Below are 15,251 nucleotides of genomic sequence, written 5' to 3'. Positions count from 1 at the left end.
TATCAACATTGTCTAATTCTTTGGTCAATAAACGCTTCACAGTGGAATATATATTGGAATAAATCTGTATTGCCTGGCGAGGTATAGAGTATGTAGGTGCACGTGATAACACCAGTTTTCTCTCGACGTTTCTAAACAATATGTATGTAATTGGAACAGAAAGAACATAAAGAATTATTTTTTTAACACACAACCTTGGAGCCTCGTTGATGACGCGGATAAAGGCTTCTTGTTTAGAAACAATAGCAGGTACATTGAGGCACTTTTTGTGTTGAAAGCAGCAACTGGCGTATCTTCAAATGAAATCGTAGGCATAATACACGAATTTATATCCATTTCTACTCTGAGCTTTACAAAGTGTTACTGTGAAGTAATGTAATCATACCGCCACAACTGCCCCGTGTGTGTGTGTGTGTGTGTGTGTGTGTGTGTGTGTGTGTGCGTGTGTTTGTATGTATGTGCGCGCGTGTGTGTGCATTAATATTAATGACAGTTTAATAGTGCAAGTCCACTGAGAAATCATACCGCAGTTTAACATGGATGCCCGACTAAGACACTCTGAGCAGACCAGTTCTTATTCTATGCCCTTAATGCCGAGCCTAAGGCAGGGTAACATCGTGGATCGAACCACCGACGTTCGGGCAGACGTTCCATCCACGTGACCGCGAATGCGGAGGATGATGATTGGTAAATATGCAAGACATTTGTTCATGTTATCAACCATTAGTTCAGGATCGATTATTTAGGATAACATAGCTCGAGTACAGAACAACGTTCACTCACTCACTAACCCTGACAATAAATAACACAACCAACTGAAAAGTGTTTCGTTGCTTGTTTTGTTAATGTGTGGTTTATTCATGGTTAGAATCCTTCCCAAACATCATATTCTTTGGCGGAATGGGGACATAGTGGATCGGGTGGTCCATCTCGGTGATTTGTTGATTGCGCATCATCGTACCTCGACGGCATGGGTCGTTGCCGTGGTATAGACTCGACCATGTAAAGCCCTGTCATTCAGCTGGAACATTGCTGAGCACGGGGATAAACAACCAACACAAAACCTGTGTCTCTGTGTTATAGGTTTTATACGTGCTGCCATGTTGGCGCGACATGCTGGCTTTACATTTAAACATATAAAAATATTTGTGTAAAAGATAAGAATGGGGATGTCTAGGCAGCACATGCAATAAATACAGCTTGGGTCAGACAAAACGTGCGTGTAGTTCCACTATAAACACATTTGTAGTGGATTTGGACATAATATACTGCTTGCACAGGCGAGGATTTCAAATATTCCCCGATAACCAAACTCGTAACGTTATTACTTTGTTATCGATCGCAAATGATCCGTCTCATGTTCATAATAATACCCTCTTCATATGAGTTTTTGCTACCTTTGACAGACGCCAACTAATAAGTTTCTACAGAAATACATTATTCATTGCAACATAACACTGAATAGCAATTGTAATACCAATTTGAATGCCTCTGATGTTTGTTTGTGTATTAAGCATTTGTTCAGTGCGGTGGGTCATTATTCAATTTGTCAACTAATTCAAGATGATCGTATACTCAATTTGAATATCATTAAAACCTCTATTATAAATTATTGTAACGAGTTTTGCACAGATATGCATATTATGATCAATTATCAGTCGATACATTATTATTCATAACAATATGTTCTAATAACAAGGTTGCTTATTGAAAATATAACGGACCTGTAAAGAGTACGTTAATTTCTTAATCGTAAATCCATAGAAAATTAAATAATAAGCATTCCATTTTGTTCAGCAATGTCAATACTTCAGGTCATATGTTCATATCTGGCCGTCTATATTCGAACATAGTCAGTAACCTACAATCACGAATCACAGGAAATCATTATCAAAGATTAAATCGTTTTATAAGCATGCAAGCGTTGAAACCTAACCAGATAAATGAATGGTAAACCTCACAAAGCATGACGTTACTATGACAACTATAGACAATTTGCAGTATTGATTTTTTTTATGAGGGTAATGTCTGATGGGGATGTTCGTGCTTGATGGAGCTACAGCACATGATGGAATCTCTTGAAGGAATCGCGAAATAGGACCTCATGCGTTTTACTAAGCTATTCCCAGGAATGTTCATATTTTGAATAATAAATGCTCCTGAGCGAGTAAAATACCAAGGACTCATAATTCACCAATATTGATTTCAAGACATTAAGATATGGAATCAATATATGAAAATAAGCTGAATATCCATTTGGAATTTTGATTGCCATAAAATGTCTGAAAAGACGAGTAATTTGTTGTACGAAATAACAAACTCTGCTTCAGCCTTAATGGGAAACTGCTCTCACCTGCCGCTCCTCCATCAACACAAGTGACGATGGGTTTTTGTGCCTTTGTTTTGAAGGGAAGTTACGCTATAAAGACGCTACAAACATATTTTGAGCTGTGGGGTGTGTTTAAAGAAACATCATTTGATGCTAGTTAAAATGTTATTGATCCTAAGTTTCTTTTACATTGACGATGCATGATGTCACGCGTCTGCCAACTGTATGCCATTGGTTCATTCTGAACAATCCAGCATGCACTTTCTACGAAGATTTCAAAGTGCGTCATACGACTCATGTTCAAAAGTTGTTTCGCCAATGTTACAACACTCAGGGCGTCAGTAAAGCTTTCGAAACGTTCTATGGTAGACATGTGGAGGACTTTTCCAACTATCATCAGTGATAAATATGATGTCAGATGATATCCGATGCAATTCTCTATGTTTGCGGGTGATTGTGACGGGGGCATGGATGGGGCAGGCTACTCTCACGCCTAATAACATCACTATTCACTAACACACGCTCATGATATAGTCAGAGTCGTACAATCGATTCTACTTTCATCGGAGATGTCTTATGAATATGATGTCAGATGATATCCGATGCAATTCTCTATGTTTGCGGGTGATTGTGACGGGGGCCATGGATGGGGCAGGCTACTCTCACGCCTAATAACATCACTATTCACTAACACACGCTCATGATATAGTCAGAGTCGTACAATCGATTCTGCTTTCATCAGAGATGTCTTATGAATATGGAATACGCTTTTATATACAAATGGAAAATCAACCAGAAGATGAACCGTTTGCATTAATGTGTGTGGATAAAGTGTGTCGCTTTGACTAGATTTTTAAAAAAAGCCGTCCCAGTATCAGAAAATTCATTCTCTATCAAATGAAACAAACCAATGAAGCGACAGTCTGAGAACTGATCACGAGATTGTATTTCCAAGCATCTCTCAGCACTATACCCGTACTCGAAGATTTCACAAAAAGTGTGTACCAGTACGTAGAGGTGACTATTGGTCTGGAAATCACTATTGCGATAACTATTGATATTGAAAGCAACTATTGCGATAACTATTGATTTTGAAAGCAACTATTGCGGTAAATAATCATATTGAAAGTAACTATTGCGATAACTATCGATAGTTTTCAGTGTATCATTTTAGATGGATTTTAGGGATGAATTAAACCTTGGAACTGAAGTTTCCTTTGAATGTGATAACCATAAGACTTCCAAACACTCGATTTTCCACCCAAGTTTGTCACAAACTCCAGTTGACTGTCACCCTCCGCCATTTACTTTAAGAAAGACCGGTTGCTAAGCATCAAGGGCAGTTAACTCTAATCCTCACTCGGCTGCGTTTGCGAGCGTGTTTCGGTGACTCAATCGCATGATATGGTAAATACAATCGAAACTATCGATATTCCTAACTGAAATCGATACTATTGATCGGAAACTGATTTAACAATCGACTTATTGACTTTAAGTGCTTACCAATAGCAATTTATCAATATCTCGATTTATCGTGACACCCCTACCAGTATGTCTGTGATCAGAGGGACTCTGACTGTCGAAATACTAAAGCGTAAAATATAAACCCAACCGAAAACGACATTAATATTCAGATCATGCATAATGAATTGGAAAACCACAGATACTTAATTTTGTTCTGTATGATGAAATTCTGACACAAAAGTAAAACAATTATCGCAAGCCATTAGCTAACAGAGTTGGCAACTCGCCGATGCATTAGGGACCGCTCTTGTTTTAGCCAGGGGCATGTTGGATCATGCTGAACCAAGGATCGGCACAGTCGTATACATCACCTATGTCGCTGACTAAATTATGAAGAGGCTATGGGGGATCATGTTGCCAGGCGCTATATGTAGGATCATGTCACCAGGTGCTATATGTAGGATCGTGTCACCAGGTGCTATATGTAGGATCATGTCACCAGGTGCTATATGTAGGATCGTGTCACCAGGTGCTATATGTAGGATCGTGTCACCAGGTGCTATATGTAGGATCATGTCACCAGGTGCTTTATGTAGGATCATGTCACCAGGTGCTGATTATGAAGAGGCTATGGGGGATCATGTTGCCAGGCGCTGTAGGATCATGTCACCAGGTGCTTTATGTAGGATCATGTCACCAGGTGCTTTATGTAGGATCATGTCACCAGGTGCTTTATGTAGGATCATGTCACCAGGTGTTTTTTTTGCCAGGATCATGTCACCAGGTGCTATATGTAGGATCATGTCACCAGATACTTTATGTAGGATCATGTCACCAGGTGCTATATGTAGGATCATGTCACCAGGTGCCATATGTAGGATCATGTCACCAGGTGCTATATGTAGGATCGTGTCACCAGGTGCTATGTATGATCATGTCACCAGGTGCTTTATGTAGGATCATGTCACCAGGTGCTATATGTAGGATCGTGTCACCAGGTGCTATATGTAGGATCGTGTCACCAGGTGCTATATGGATGATCATGTCACCAGGTGATATGTAGGATCATGTCACCAGGTTTGGTGTCATGTCACCAGGTGTTATGTAGGATCATGTCATCATGCTTTGATGTCTACAGTATACTGTTCCTGAACTACAAAAGAGCATGCTCTTCTACGAAGATTTACAAGAGCGACTCTTGAAGAAAAAATGTATCCAATGCTGAAAGAGTGCATTGTTCGATTTCTACTGTATCATGAACATGTGTTTATGAACGGGTCTTCGCGAAGAGGTGAGCATATCCTGCCCTATCCGGTGACACCCAGCATAGACACCTGCAAAGGCAAGTCAATTGTGAACGTGAAAAACTATGTGAACATATTGCTCAAGCCAAATAGGGAATTGCATCGGACATCATTTTTGTCACGGGTGCGTCACATTTTGCAATGCTATCTGACCGTCCACCATACAACTTTGTGAAAGATTTACTAAGGGCTTGAATGTAATCCTGATCCAAATCTTGCTCTAAGCACATCTCTCCACATCGGTGCAAAACAGGATCTATCACCTAGCACAGGGACATGAGAAACGAACAAAGGATCAAGCAAAGATGTAATTCTACTTGTTCTGCTTTTATATGTTTTTCAAGACGTGGCAATGGTATAAAGTAACGCAATCGATGTCACCTACTTTTATTCACGAACAAACCTGTTCTGTTTTTAAACATCGGGGGTAGGTAAACGCAATAATCTATTCATTTCCAATTAAAAGTTTTGATCATATAAAAACGTCTCTTCGTATTTCGATTATTAAGAGTGTAATTAGTTAATCTTATCCACATCACCCATAATTAATGCCTCGGGCCTCCTCGGACTGATAAATCTATCAACTGACGTCCGGTCCTATCGACTGTGGAGGCTTCCATGGAAACCTTTGACAATACCTTTAGAAATGTATCAATATTTGTGTTCTATAAAGTAAAAGAAGTAATTCTGTCGTGTTATGTTTCTCCATGAGTGTACATACCGCCAATTATTTTGAGGTGTCTTAAGCATTGCTTGATCGGGATTCCGACACACACCAATTACCTTAGGTGGTGGTGAGGTGAAAAGGGGTTTAGCCTCCGTTCGTTTGTAGCTGTTAGTACTAGACCGGACTAACGACAGTAGTATAGTCCCAGCCCCTACCACAACCACACACAAACACACAAAGTCCTTATTGTGTCATCTTAATGCATAGCGTTGTTACCAGGGTAACAGCAGGTACCATTTGTTAATGTATTTTGGTATCACTCGGTCTGGGATCGAACCGACCTTACGCTCTCAGGGCTGACGCGCTGTCACTAGACCACGGAGGTGGACCTTTATGGGTTGTGAGGTAGCCAAGAGGTTCCAGAATTCCCAATTCGCGAGGAAGGACACATGGGAACAATGTCCCCTTGGCGCCATGAGACTTGAATACTGCTTAAAGCGGCATAAAACACAATCCACGCTCATACAAAGAAGTACACCTACAGAAAATTTACGGAGTTGTTCATACGACTCTTGTTCACAAGTTGCTTGATCAAGGTTACAACATTAAAGGTTAAGTCAAGCTTTCAAAAAGTTTTATGTGGAGGATATTTCCAGATTTGACGCATCAGTGACAAAAATGATGTCAGATGCAATTACCTTCTTTTACTCGTACCCGTGTTCCCTTGTTATTTAGGTGAACAATTGACTTGCCTTTGCATGTATTTGTGACGGGTGCGAACGATGGGGCAGGATACGCTCACCTGGTATCATCACTATTTGAAAGTTATTCATAAAGACATGGTCATGATATAGTCGGAGTCGTACACTCGACTCTGCTTTATGCAGAGATTTCTTTTGGATGTGGAAAGAGTTGTGTCGCTTTATTATTATAGATAAGTGGAACACAGTTCACTTGTTATTAGATGAACAATAGTATTTGGTGCTAACATGTGCTTTAGGAATACTGTGGGCACCTAATGGTATTTGGGGGCACGGGTGGCCCAGTCGTCTAAGGCGCCGCGATTCGCTGTGCAGAGTTGCGTCCCTTGGGCACGCTAGAAACCTATGATTGCGGGTTCGAATCCCGATTCTCCCCGATTATGTTTCTAGGTTTGTCAGCACCATACCCGTGGGTAAACGTCTGAGTGGTAAACGTCTGAGACCTGCATCACTTCGGGCTTTCCTTCCACATTAATAAGCTGATACGCCGTGATATAACTGGAATACTGTTCAAAGCGGCGTGAAACCCAACTCACTCACCCAGACTGTATCATAAGCATGTGGCTGAATATTCCTGTGGATTTTGTGGCTATTGAAATGATTTTGTCACTTTTGTTTTTATGATTCACTATCTAATAGTGATGATACCAGATGTTCGCGAAAACGTTAGCGTATCCTGATCCACCGGTAGTACATCACAAACACATGCAAAGGCAAGTCAAATGTTCACCTGAAACATTCGGTACATGCCGAAACAGGGATCGAAGCGAACCACTTATGTGTTAAACGGATAACAACGAATGCGCGTATGTAATTTTGATCAATAGTGTGCCATCGCATTTGCGTCGCTTGCAGTATCCATTGCATTCCTGTTAAACCAACTATCATTATTGTCATGCGCAATAAAGCAAACAGTCTGTCTATCATCCTATTAATTTCTCAGTGTATTTGAGTGATATTGCAAATCCTCGGCGGGGTCGTGTGCACAGTGATTGTTGATAATGGCCGCTATTTAAGCAGTTACCTAGTCACGTGGTACGACAGGTCGCGCACTTACGCAAGTGGGAGTGGAAATAACATCGGTTTATAAATATAACATTGTTATCATGTTGTCTGACGTCATATTACTACAAGAAGTCACAATTGAATGTCGCCACACAACATAAAATATTTTTTTAATTTAAGGTTTACACGATATACGGCTTTTCCATTGGACGAGAGGTCGGTCACATGACCGCGAAATTGACGTTCATACGTTTCACACGAGACAGTGTTCTTGAAATGACGTTAACACTGACGGACTACTTCCACATTCCTGGGGAAAACGAAAACATACATAAGCGTTATTTCTGATCTTTCAGAACCTTTAATCTTGGGCTCAGCGTTTCAGTATGCATTGAGAAAAGTCAGAGAGCTTTACTGCATGATTGTTCACGAACATCCCCGCTACGGCCCATCCTAATGACCAAACGAAGAAATGCACATCCAAGTTATCGTAGTATCGACTCGATCCGTGTCCAGGCTGACATTGACAGTCTCCAGCAATCTATGAATTTACCTTAGTGTCTGTTTGACGCATCTTTAATCACCTTTCAATGATTGGCCAGTTGATCAATGATGACTAACACATGTAACCGCCACAGGTTCATTAACAACTTCGGAAATGTCTCCCGTCACGTTTATCGTGTCGGCCATTTTGACGTCTTGTACTTGATGTAAATGGATTACGACGCGCTGTCATTGTGACTGACTTACTGAGGTAGTTCTTTACAGACCTTTCTCATCTAATGAGGATATGATTTGAACACATGTTTGTAAGATGTTTCTGAAGAGCTAGTTGTGCATCCATACGCTCATGTCACCTCTCCTTTTGAGGAACTATTTTATTCCGCAAAATAACTGGTTGTTGTTTGGCTGTCAGTGTGAACATGAAGTCACACCTTCTAAATACAATTGTGTTTAGATCTTGGCCTACATCCTTTGAGGTAAGAAATGGTGTTAAATAAATTATAAGAATCGACTTTCACATTGTGTGAGGTCGCAAGCTCCGACGTTCATACAGTTGGCCCTCACTCTCTGAAGGTTTATACTCCAATGAACTCACACAAAGTGAAGGTCAATTCTTAATTAATATTTGCTCAATATTAGCACAATATTATGTTTTTCTTTGGATAACACGTATTTTCATACGTGGTAAACGTATTTTTAAACGTTCCATACTATTAATTATACATATACGTCATTGTTAAGTTAACACACTGGGTAGCCTTGTGGGAGTTATGTGTGCCTTGAGAATAGACTGCACATCGACTACCTTTGTTTCTCAGTTTGGCAAAGCCTGTGTGGTCCAGCGGATAGAGCGTCTGCCAAGAGAGCGGAATGTCGGTGATTCGATCCGCAAAATTCCAAAAGACGTTGAAAGATGATACCCTTTAAAGAGTATTTCATTATCATTATAAGCATAATCATTATCATCGTTATGATTATTATATACAGATTAAAATAATTAAATGCAAAAAGGGTGTGAGTGATCCTATCACAGTCAGGCTGGTTATCTTCAGGGTACTTGCCCCTCTACACGCACCCCAGACAGCGAATGCCTGGGTACTCTCCTAATGTCAGACAACAGATTAGAGGTAGCAAACCTAAGGCACCGAGAGCACTGGGGAGTCGGACAACTTGGTACTTGGGATGCAAGCGTGACATTTCGTGAGCGAGGTCCGCATATTTACCATGTATTTCCTGATTCTTGTCAATCACGTTAGTGTCAAAAGAGACAGAGAATTCAATGATGTATATGATTTGATTGGATTCATTAAAAATCTCAAGATCAGGTTTGTTGGCCTGGAGAGGTCTGAGGCTGTCTACGGGGCTATTCCAAAGAATTTTACATTTAGCATTTTCCATCACGCCCTCAGAATGATTAGAAAATGCCGTGCGAGTGTTGTTGCATTTAAAAAATAGCCAGTGTCAGGCCTTTAACATTACGCAACATACTAACAATTGATTTATGATTTTTTTTATAAACTAATGTGTAGTGGTTTCTAGATCTTGAGGTTATTGCGTTTAAGTTTTGAGGAGCGGGTTGGTCGCACACATTTATTGTAAAGACTTGTTGGTTGAACGGCACTTCCAGGAATACAGACTACAGACCATTGATTGGTGACTCAAACACTGCTTCACTTTACAAGTTAACGAGGAACATAAAAGTGGCGTGGATTGATCTTTTCATTGACCTGATCGTGTTAATGTTTGTTTTAAAAGGAGGGGCGAGTCTAAACTAACATCAAGACTCAACCTTGAAGAAAGTTGGACGGAAAGTCATGCTTCAATATTTGTAGAAAACAAACTGCTGTTATGCTGGTATCACACTTTACAAATCTAAATGATAAACTTTATGCATGTATGTGGCCATCGACCAGGCATAGTTACTTCATTAACAAGAAAAAGTTCAAGTTCCTCAACCCTTTTTTTATGTTCAACTAACCTGAGTATCAATACATACATGGACAGCATATCACGAAGTTCATGCGTCACAAAATTGATACGCTTTTCAACATGCTTTATGAAGTTAATGCGACCAGCCCAGCTAAAATTTAAAAACTCAGCAAACGAAAAATAATTTTTTTGGAAATGATGACGGGTTCCAGTGAATCCAGTTAATGCATTTTGTGTGGACTCGGCGACACCTCTACATGACTAAGTCTTAAATTCGTCTCAGCTTATATAATATTGTTTTTATGTAATAACGAAACCTTTTTTAATGCGAAATATCAATTTACACTAAATCGATAATGAAATAGGAGTTGACCTTTGTATTTAGATTTTGGAATAAATCACTCTTTAATATGTCTTACATTCGGAGTTCAGTCGATGCATGTCATAAACTCATTAAGATAATTATGAATAAATTAATTATTCTGAAAAGAAACATTTCCGGATTGTCCTTCAAATCTAAAAAAGCATAAATTAAACTAATTCTTGTTGACAATTAATTTCAGGACTGGAGGCATGCCACGCGGTTAATCCTCAACACAATCAACGCAGTGGGCAGAGGGCGTTTACCCAACAGGCGGCGAATAACAATATGCATGGAGAAGTGAAGTTTACAAACAAACTTCACGTAGTATTTGTTTGATTTCGTTCGATACCGAGGGCCAATGAATACATGATCAATATGTGTACTGTCGTCGGATCGCAGCCTATGAGAAAACGTTCAGGTTGACAAAAAGTAACATAACACATACGTGGGTATTAAATCTGGCTTTCATTCATGTCTATGAGCATACGATGTAATCTGTGTCCTTGTGAACAATATCACCATAAGTATTCGAGTCACTTACATGACAAAAATGATCGCCCGAACAACGTGGAAACATCATCAGGGCAAATCGGTTAATCGAACCCACGATTATACGATCCTGACACGTCTAAGGGACGCAACTCTGCAAAGCGAATTACGGCGCCTTAGAAGCCACCGATGCTCCAGTTTAGATAATCATGGGTCCTATTCTCGATTATCAATGCATCATTGCCTTTCCATTCTGTTACGACCAGTGCCTTTTCCTCATTCGTTGCCACAGTTCGTATTTTATCCCGATTCGAATGGCACTAGGCTACACTTAACCATCCTATCAGATAGCTTTGAGGAGCGGGAGAAATCATGTCCAAATGTATTAAAAGTTTAGTCAAGGTGGAATCGAACCGGGGTCTTAGGCGTAACGAGCCAACACTTTAACCACTAGGCTACCCCACCACTCCTTGACGACAGTTACGAAATGAAAGTATAGTTGCAAATGGGTCCTACAGTAATGCAATGGAGATATAATACTCTGGTCAAGCAATTCGTAGTGCAGAGTGTTGTCGACCGTAGATCTCATATCTGTTGCTTTCACAACAGTGAGATAACGTCCCAGACCTGCATGACCTGTGGCAGCTTGCTCACACATAACCTAAAGTAATGCAAAGCGAGTTTAACCAAATTCTCCCACGCGTGATTACATGTGAGAGTAACAAGTTTCTGGAATCGTTGATTCCACTGTAAAATTATATTCAAGGAGTTTAATGTTTCAAATTGTATCATATGTCAACATAGCTTCAGATACTCTGCAACAAAACAAGTGCATAATGACATCTACACTGTACTGCTTGACATTTCAAGGTGAGGTGAGGTGAAATGGGGTTTAACGTCGCGTCCAATATTATTGCACTTTTATAGCGACGTGCATGTACGTGTGTGTGTTTGTGTGGCTGCTTGTTCTAGTCCGGACTGATGCCGATTTATAGTGCTAGCCCACCGAGATACCATGTCGCAGTTTAACATGAATACCCCACTCAGACACAGTATACTGACTCCGAGCTGACCAGTCCTTGATTTAGCCCTTTAATGCCGAGCGCCAGACAGGGTAACAACAAGTACCATCTTTTAACGTCTTTTGGTATGACGCGGCCGGGGATCGAACCCCGGACCTTCCGCTCTCCGAGCGGACGCTCTACCACAAGACCACGGAGGCGGTCCTTGCCATTTCAAAATGTCATTGTTGACAACACGGCGGTCAACACCAAGACTGGCTTCATATGTCTGAAGCGGAACAAGAGACTTCGGCGCGACAAGCGAAAGCTTTATCCACTGAAATACCAAACCGTCCCTCGTGTCGAAGTGATAGATGGCGTCATTATTCGTATTTTTGAAATCTCTTTGTTCAAATTTTCAGACTCATAAAGCCATTCATTTTCATACAGAATAATGTAACAGAAAAATGTATATAAAACCTGCCCCAAACCAAGACTTCAGAAGGTGTCCACAACAACAGGAAAAGCAACGTTTGTGATGAGGCAACCAGATGTACGCTCACGGCGTGAAAACAGTGGTACCTTGTACATCACACAGTAGGAGAAACAAGGATTACTTACTGCGGGTATTAACTTGCGGTGACATAGCTTCCAATGTCAAACCGTTTTCTTTATACACTCACGCGTGTAGCTGACTGACCCACAATATCTACATGAACACAATAATCAACATAAATTTCTAACTTTACCTTAATAGTCTCCACTGATTATCTTCAAATCCACTGTTATGGGACAGTTAAAAGCAAACGTGGTTCCGAACACGCGGCCCAGCAGTGCCTGCCGTCTCTGTCACCGTGTTTGTCCTGAAATCGATTTTCTACCCGCTAGACTATATACATGGATACGGAAACACAATGATTTTGAGATCGATCTGGATGTAAAGCTTCTCATGAATTTATCATATCCACAGCATAACAATAGAATCGGGTACTTAATATCGACACAAACAATACGGAACCTTTCAAAACAACATGTTATATATTCTTCTGGATTCTCTTAAACATGCGCAAGAATGGTTTGTGGTTTGATATGTTGGTTGCATCTCCAGTAGCTTGGTTTACGCAAGGAATTACAGATATGGTGAACCTACCCTTCGTGTGTGGAAAGACTAGGCCATCGATCTTCGACAAGATGCCACCGTGTTAAATTTGATTGGCTGGAAGGAAGCGGGCGACAAAGAGAAGTGATGGTAACTCTTCAAGTGTTTTCTCTTCGGCTTCGTTAGGTACACAATGGCTCTCGGATGGACTGGCGGTAAAGGTCATGCGGAATAAAAGATGCACCTGGCCAGTACTAGACGCATTCATTCGTATCACTTTAACTACTCTGGAACATTTTGACTTCTTGAAAAATCATGTTAACAGATAATTTTACACGGAAATTATTTCTTCTTGCGACTTTGGCTTTTAAATCAGGAAACTTGTTTACGATTTGACGTTACTGGAAGCCGGATAGACACAACACTGGCAGAAATGCAAGTCATCTGAAGTAATTCCCAAGAAGCTGTCATGACAGATTAACATACTCACATGAAAATAATCTTAAACTTCTTTTGAGTAGTATTCAGCACTGAGATATGCCCCAATGACACTAATTGTTTTCAAATATATTATTTATTGTAAATAATCTTACAATAGCTTTCACTGGACAGAAATCCGTTCATATGTGATATTACATTTTTATTCATAATTGCCTTGACATATCCTCTACTTCAAACCCTTTTGTAACATTTAATGAATTTTTCGAGATATCTCGCCACGTAGTATATATGGCATTAAGCCATTAGCATTGTTTGAACTCCGTCCATTCACTTAAATCTAATCTGTCAAATAGATTACACGATCAGTACTTACAAATATGGTCATCTGAAACGTTTGAATCATCCAAAACTGTCACATATAGAAAATTTAAATTCGAACTTTTAGTTTGAACAATATTTTGATAAATTATGTAAAACCCAATTGCTCTCACTAATTCAATTAAGAATCTCATGTCATAGGCTACCAGTTGAAGTGGGTTGTTGGAGCCAAGTACCTTGATTGACAGGAAATGTAGTTTATGTGATAGTAGCTGTGTTGGTGATGAATTTCATGCATTTGTGCATTATCATCATGTTAAAAATCGAAGGATCCGATTTGTTAGCTAGATGTTGTCAAAATAACCGAAATGTGTTAAAATTCCACACGTTGTTAAAAGTACACAAAGGGGCGGTCGGGTAGCCTAGTGGTTAAAGCGTTCGCTCGTCACGCCGAAGACCCGGGTTCGATTTTCGACATGGGTACAATGTGTGAAGCCCATTTCTGGTGTCCCCCGCCGTTATATTGCTGGAGTGTTGCTAAAAGCGGCTTAAAACCATACTCGCTCACTAATATTACACAAATAAGTGTGTTAAACAAATTATCTATGTTTTTGTTCAATCATAAATAATACATGCACTGTATTGTTGTCAGTTGTAAATAATATGCCTTGCGGACATGTAACTAAGATATGTTAATGTATGATCTTCATACTCCATTGCCAGAAAAACAAATATAGTCGTACGTTTGTCACAAGCAACCATGTAACATCAGCGGTAATAACTGGTTGTTTCGATTTTGTGACTCCACTCGCCTTATTATAAAACAGGTGAGCTTCTGTCTCCACCCTTTTCTTCCTTAATAAAACCAAAACGGAAATACTGGTACAAACAAATCATCCAAAAGAGTCACATATAAATTTATTAAAACACAGTTTATCTCTAGAACCTTTTGTCAATGGCGTACTTTATTGAAATTTACTATGTGATGAGCATGTGTTTATGAATCACTATCTAATGGTGATGATACCGGGTGTTCACGCAAAGGTGAGCGTATCCTGCCCCAGCGGTGGCACCCATCACAAATACATGCAAAAGCAAGTTAATTGTTCACCCCAAAAAAACAAGGAGAAAATTGGTACAAGTCAAAATAGGGACTTGCATCGAACATCATATTTATCACTAATGCATCAAACCGAACGGCATTGGAGATTAGTCCTTTATTTTCATGTTTCATATGTGTAGTCTTATAAACAGAGAGACGCAAATATCTCTCTTTACTATTACAAATATGCATTAAATGTGTAACCTATTCAGCACAGTAGGGAGATACGGAAGGCTCAAAATATGTATACGCTCTAATGTGGACCTAATGTGGACTACTTGTATGTGCATCCTCCTAATAAACCTATTTGAAGTATGCGAAAGTATTGTACATACTGTTCTATGTTCGACACTATGATATGTATGTTTATATGACACCCCGTACCTATCATACAAACGATGGCGGTATGCTACAGTTATGTTTTATACCATAGGGCATGAGTGGCCTATTCGCCCTTGCAAAGATGCGTTCTTT

General features: G+C 39.9%; 1 protein-coding gene across 4 annotated transcripts in view; it reads right to left on the bottom strand.

Moving 5' to 3' along the window:
- The window catches only part of LOC124111242, a 55,983-nt gene extending 42,997 nt beyond the window's left edge, over positions 1 to 12,986 (bottom strand). Inside the window, exons 1-2 of one of the 4 annotated variants that reach the window (XM_046470889.2) lie at positions 12,968 to 12,986; positions 12,567 to 12,680 (exon numbers count right to left, since the gene is read on the bottom strand). The gene's annotated coding sequence lies outside the window, so the exon portion shown is untranslated. Of the gene's footprint in view, positions 1 to 12,438; positions 12,457 to 12,566; positions 12,750 to 12,967 lie in introns of those variants that run through there. The other 3 variants (XM_048387602.1, XM_046470888.2, XM_048387601.1) reach the window with 3 other exon arrangements.
- Positions 12,987 to 15,251: the final 2,265 nt, after the last annotated feature.

This window comes from Haliotis rufescens, unplaced genomic scaffold (genome assembly GCF_023055435.1).
Source record: "Haliotis rufescens isolate VD_foot unplaced genomic scaffold, xgHalRufe1.0.p SCAF_7, whole genome shotgun sequence".
NCBI lineage: Eukaryota > Metazoa > Mollusca > Gastropoda > Lepetellida > Haliotidae > Haliotis > Haliotis rufescens.
The sequence above is the reverse complement of the archived record's forward strand: the minus strand, read 5'-3'. Positions and strand labels throughout refer to the sequence as shown.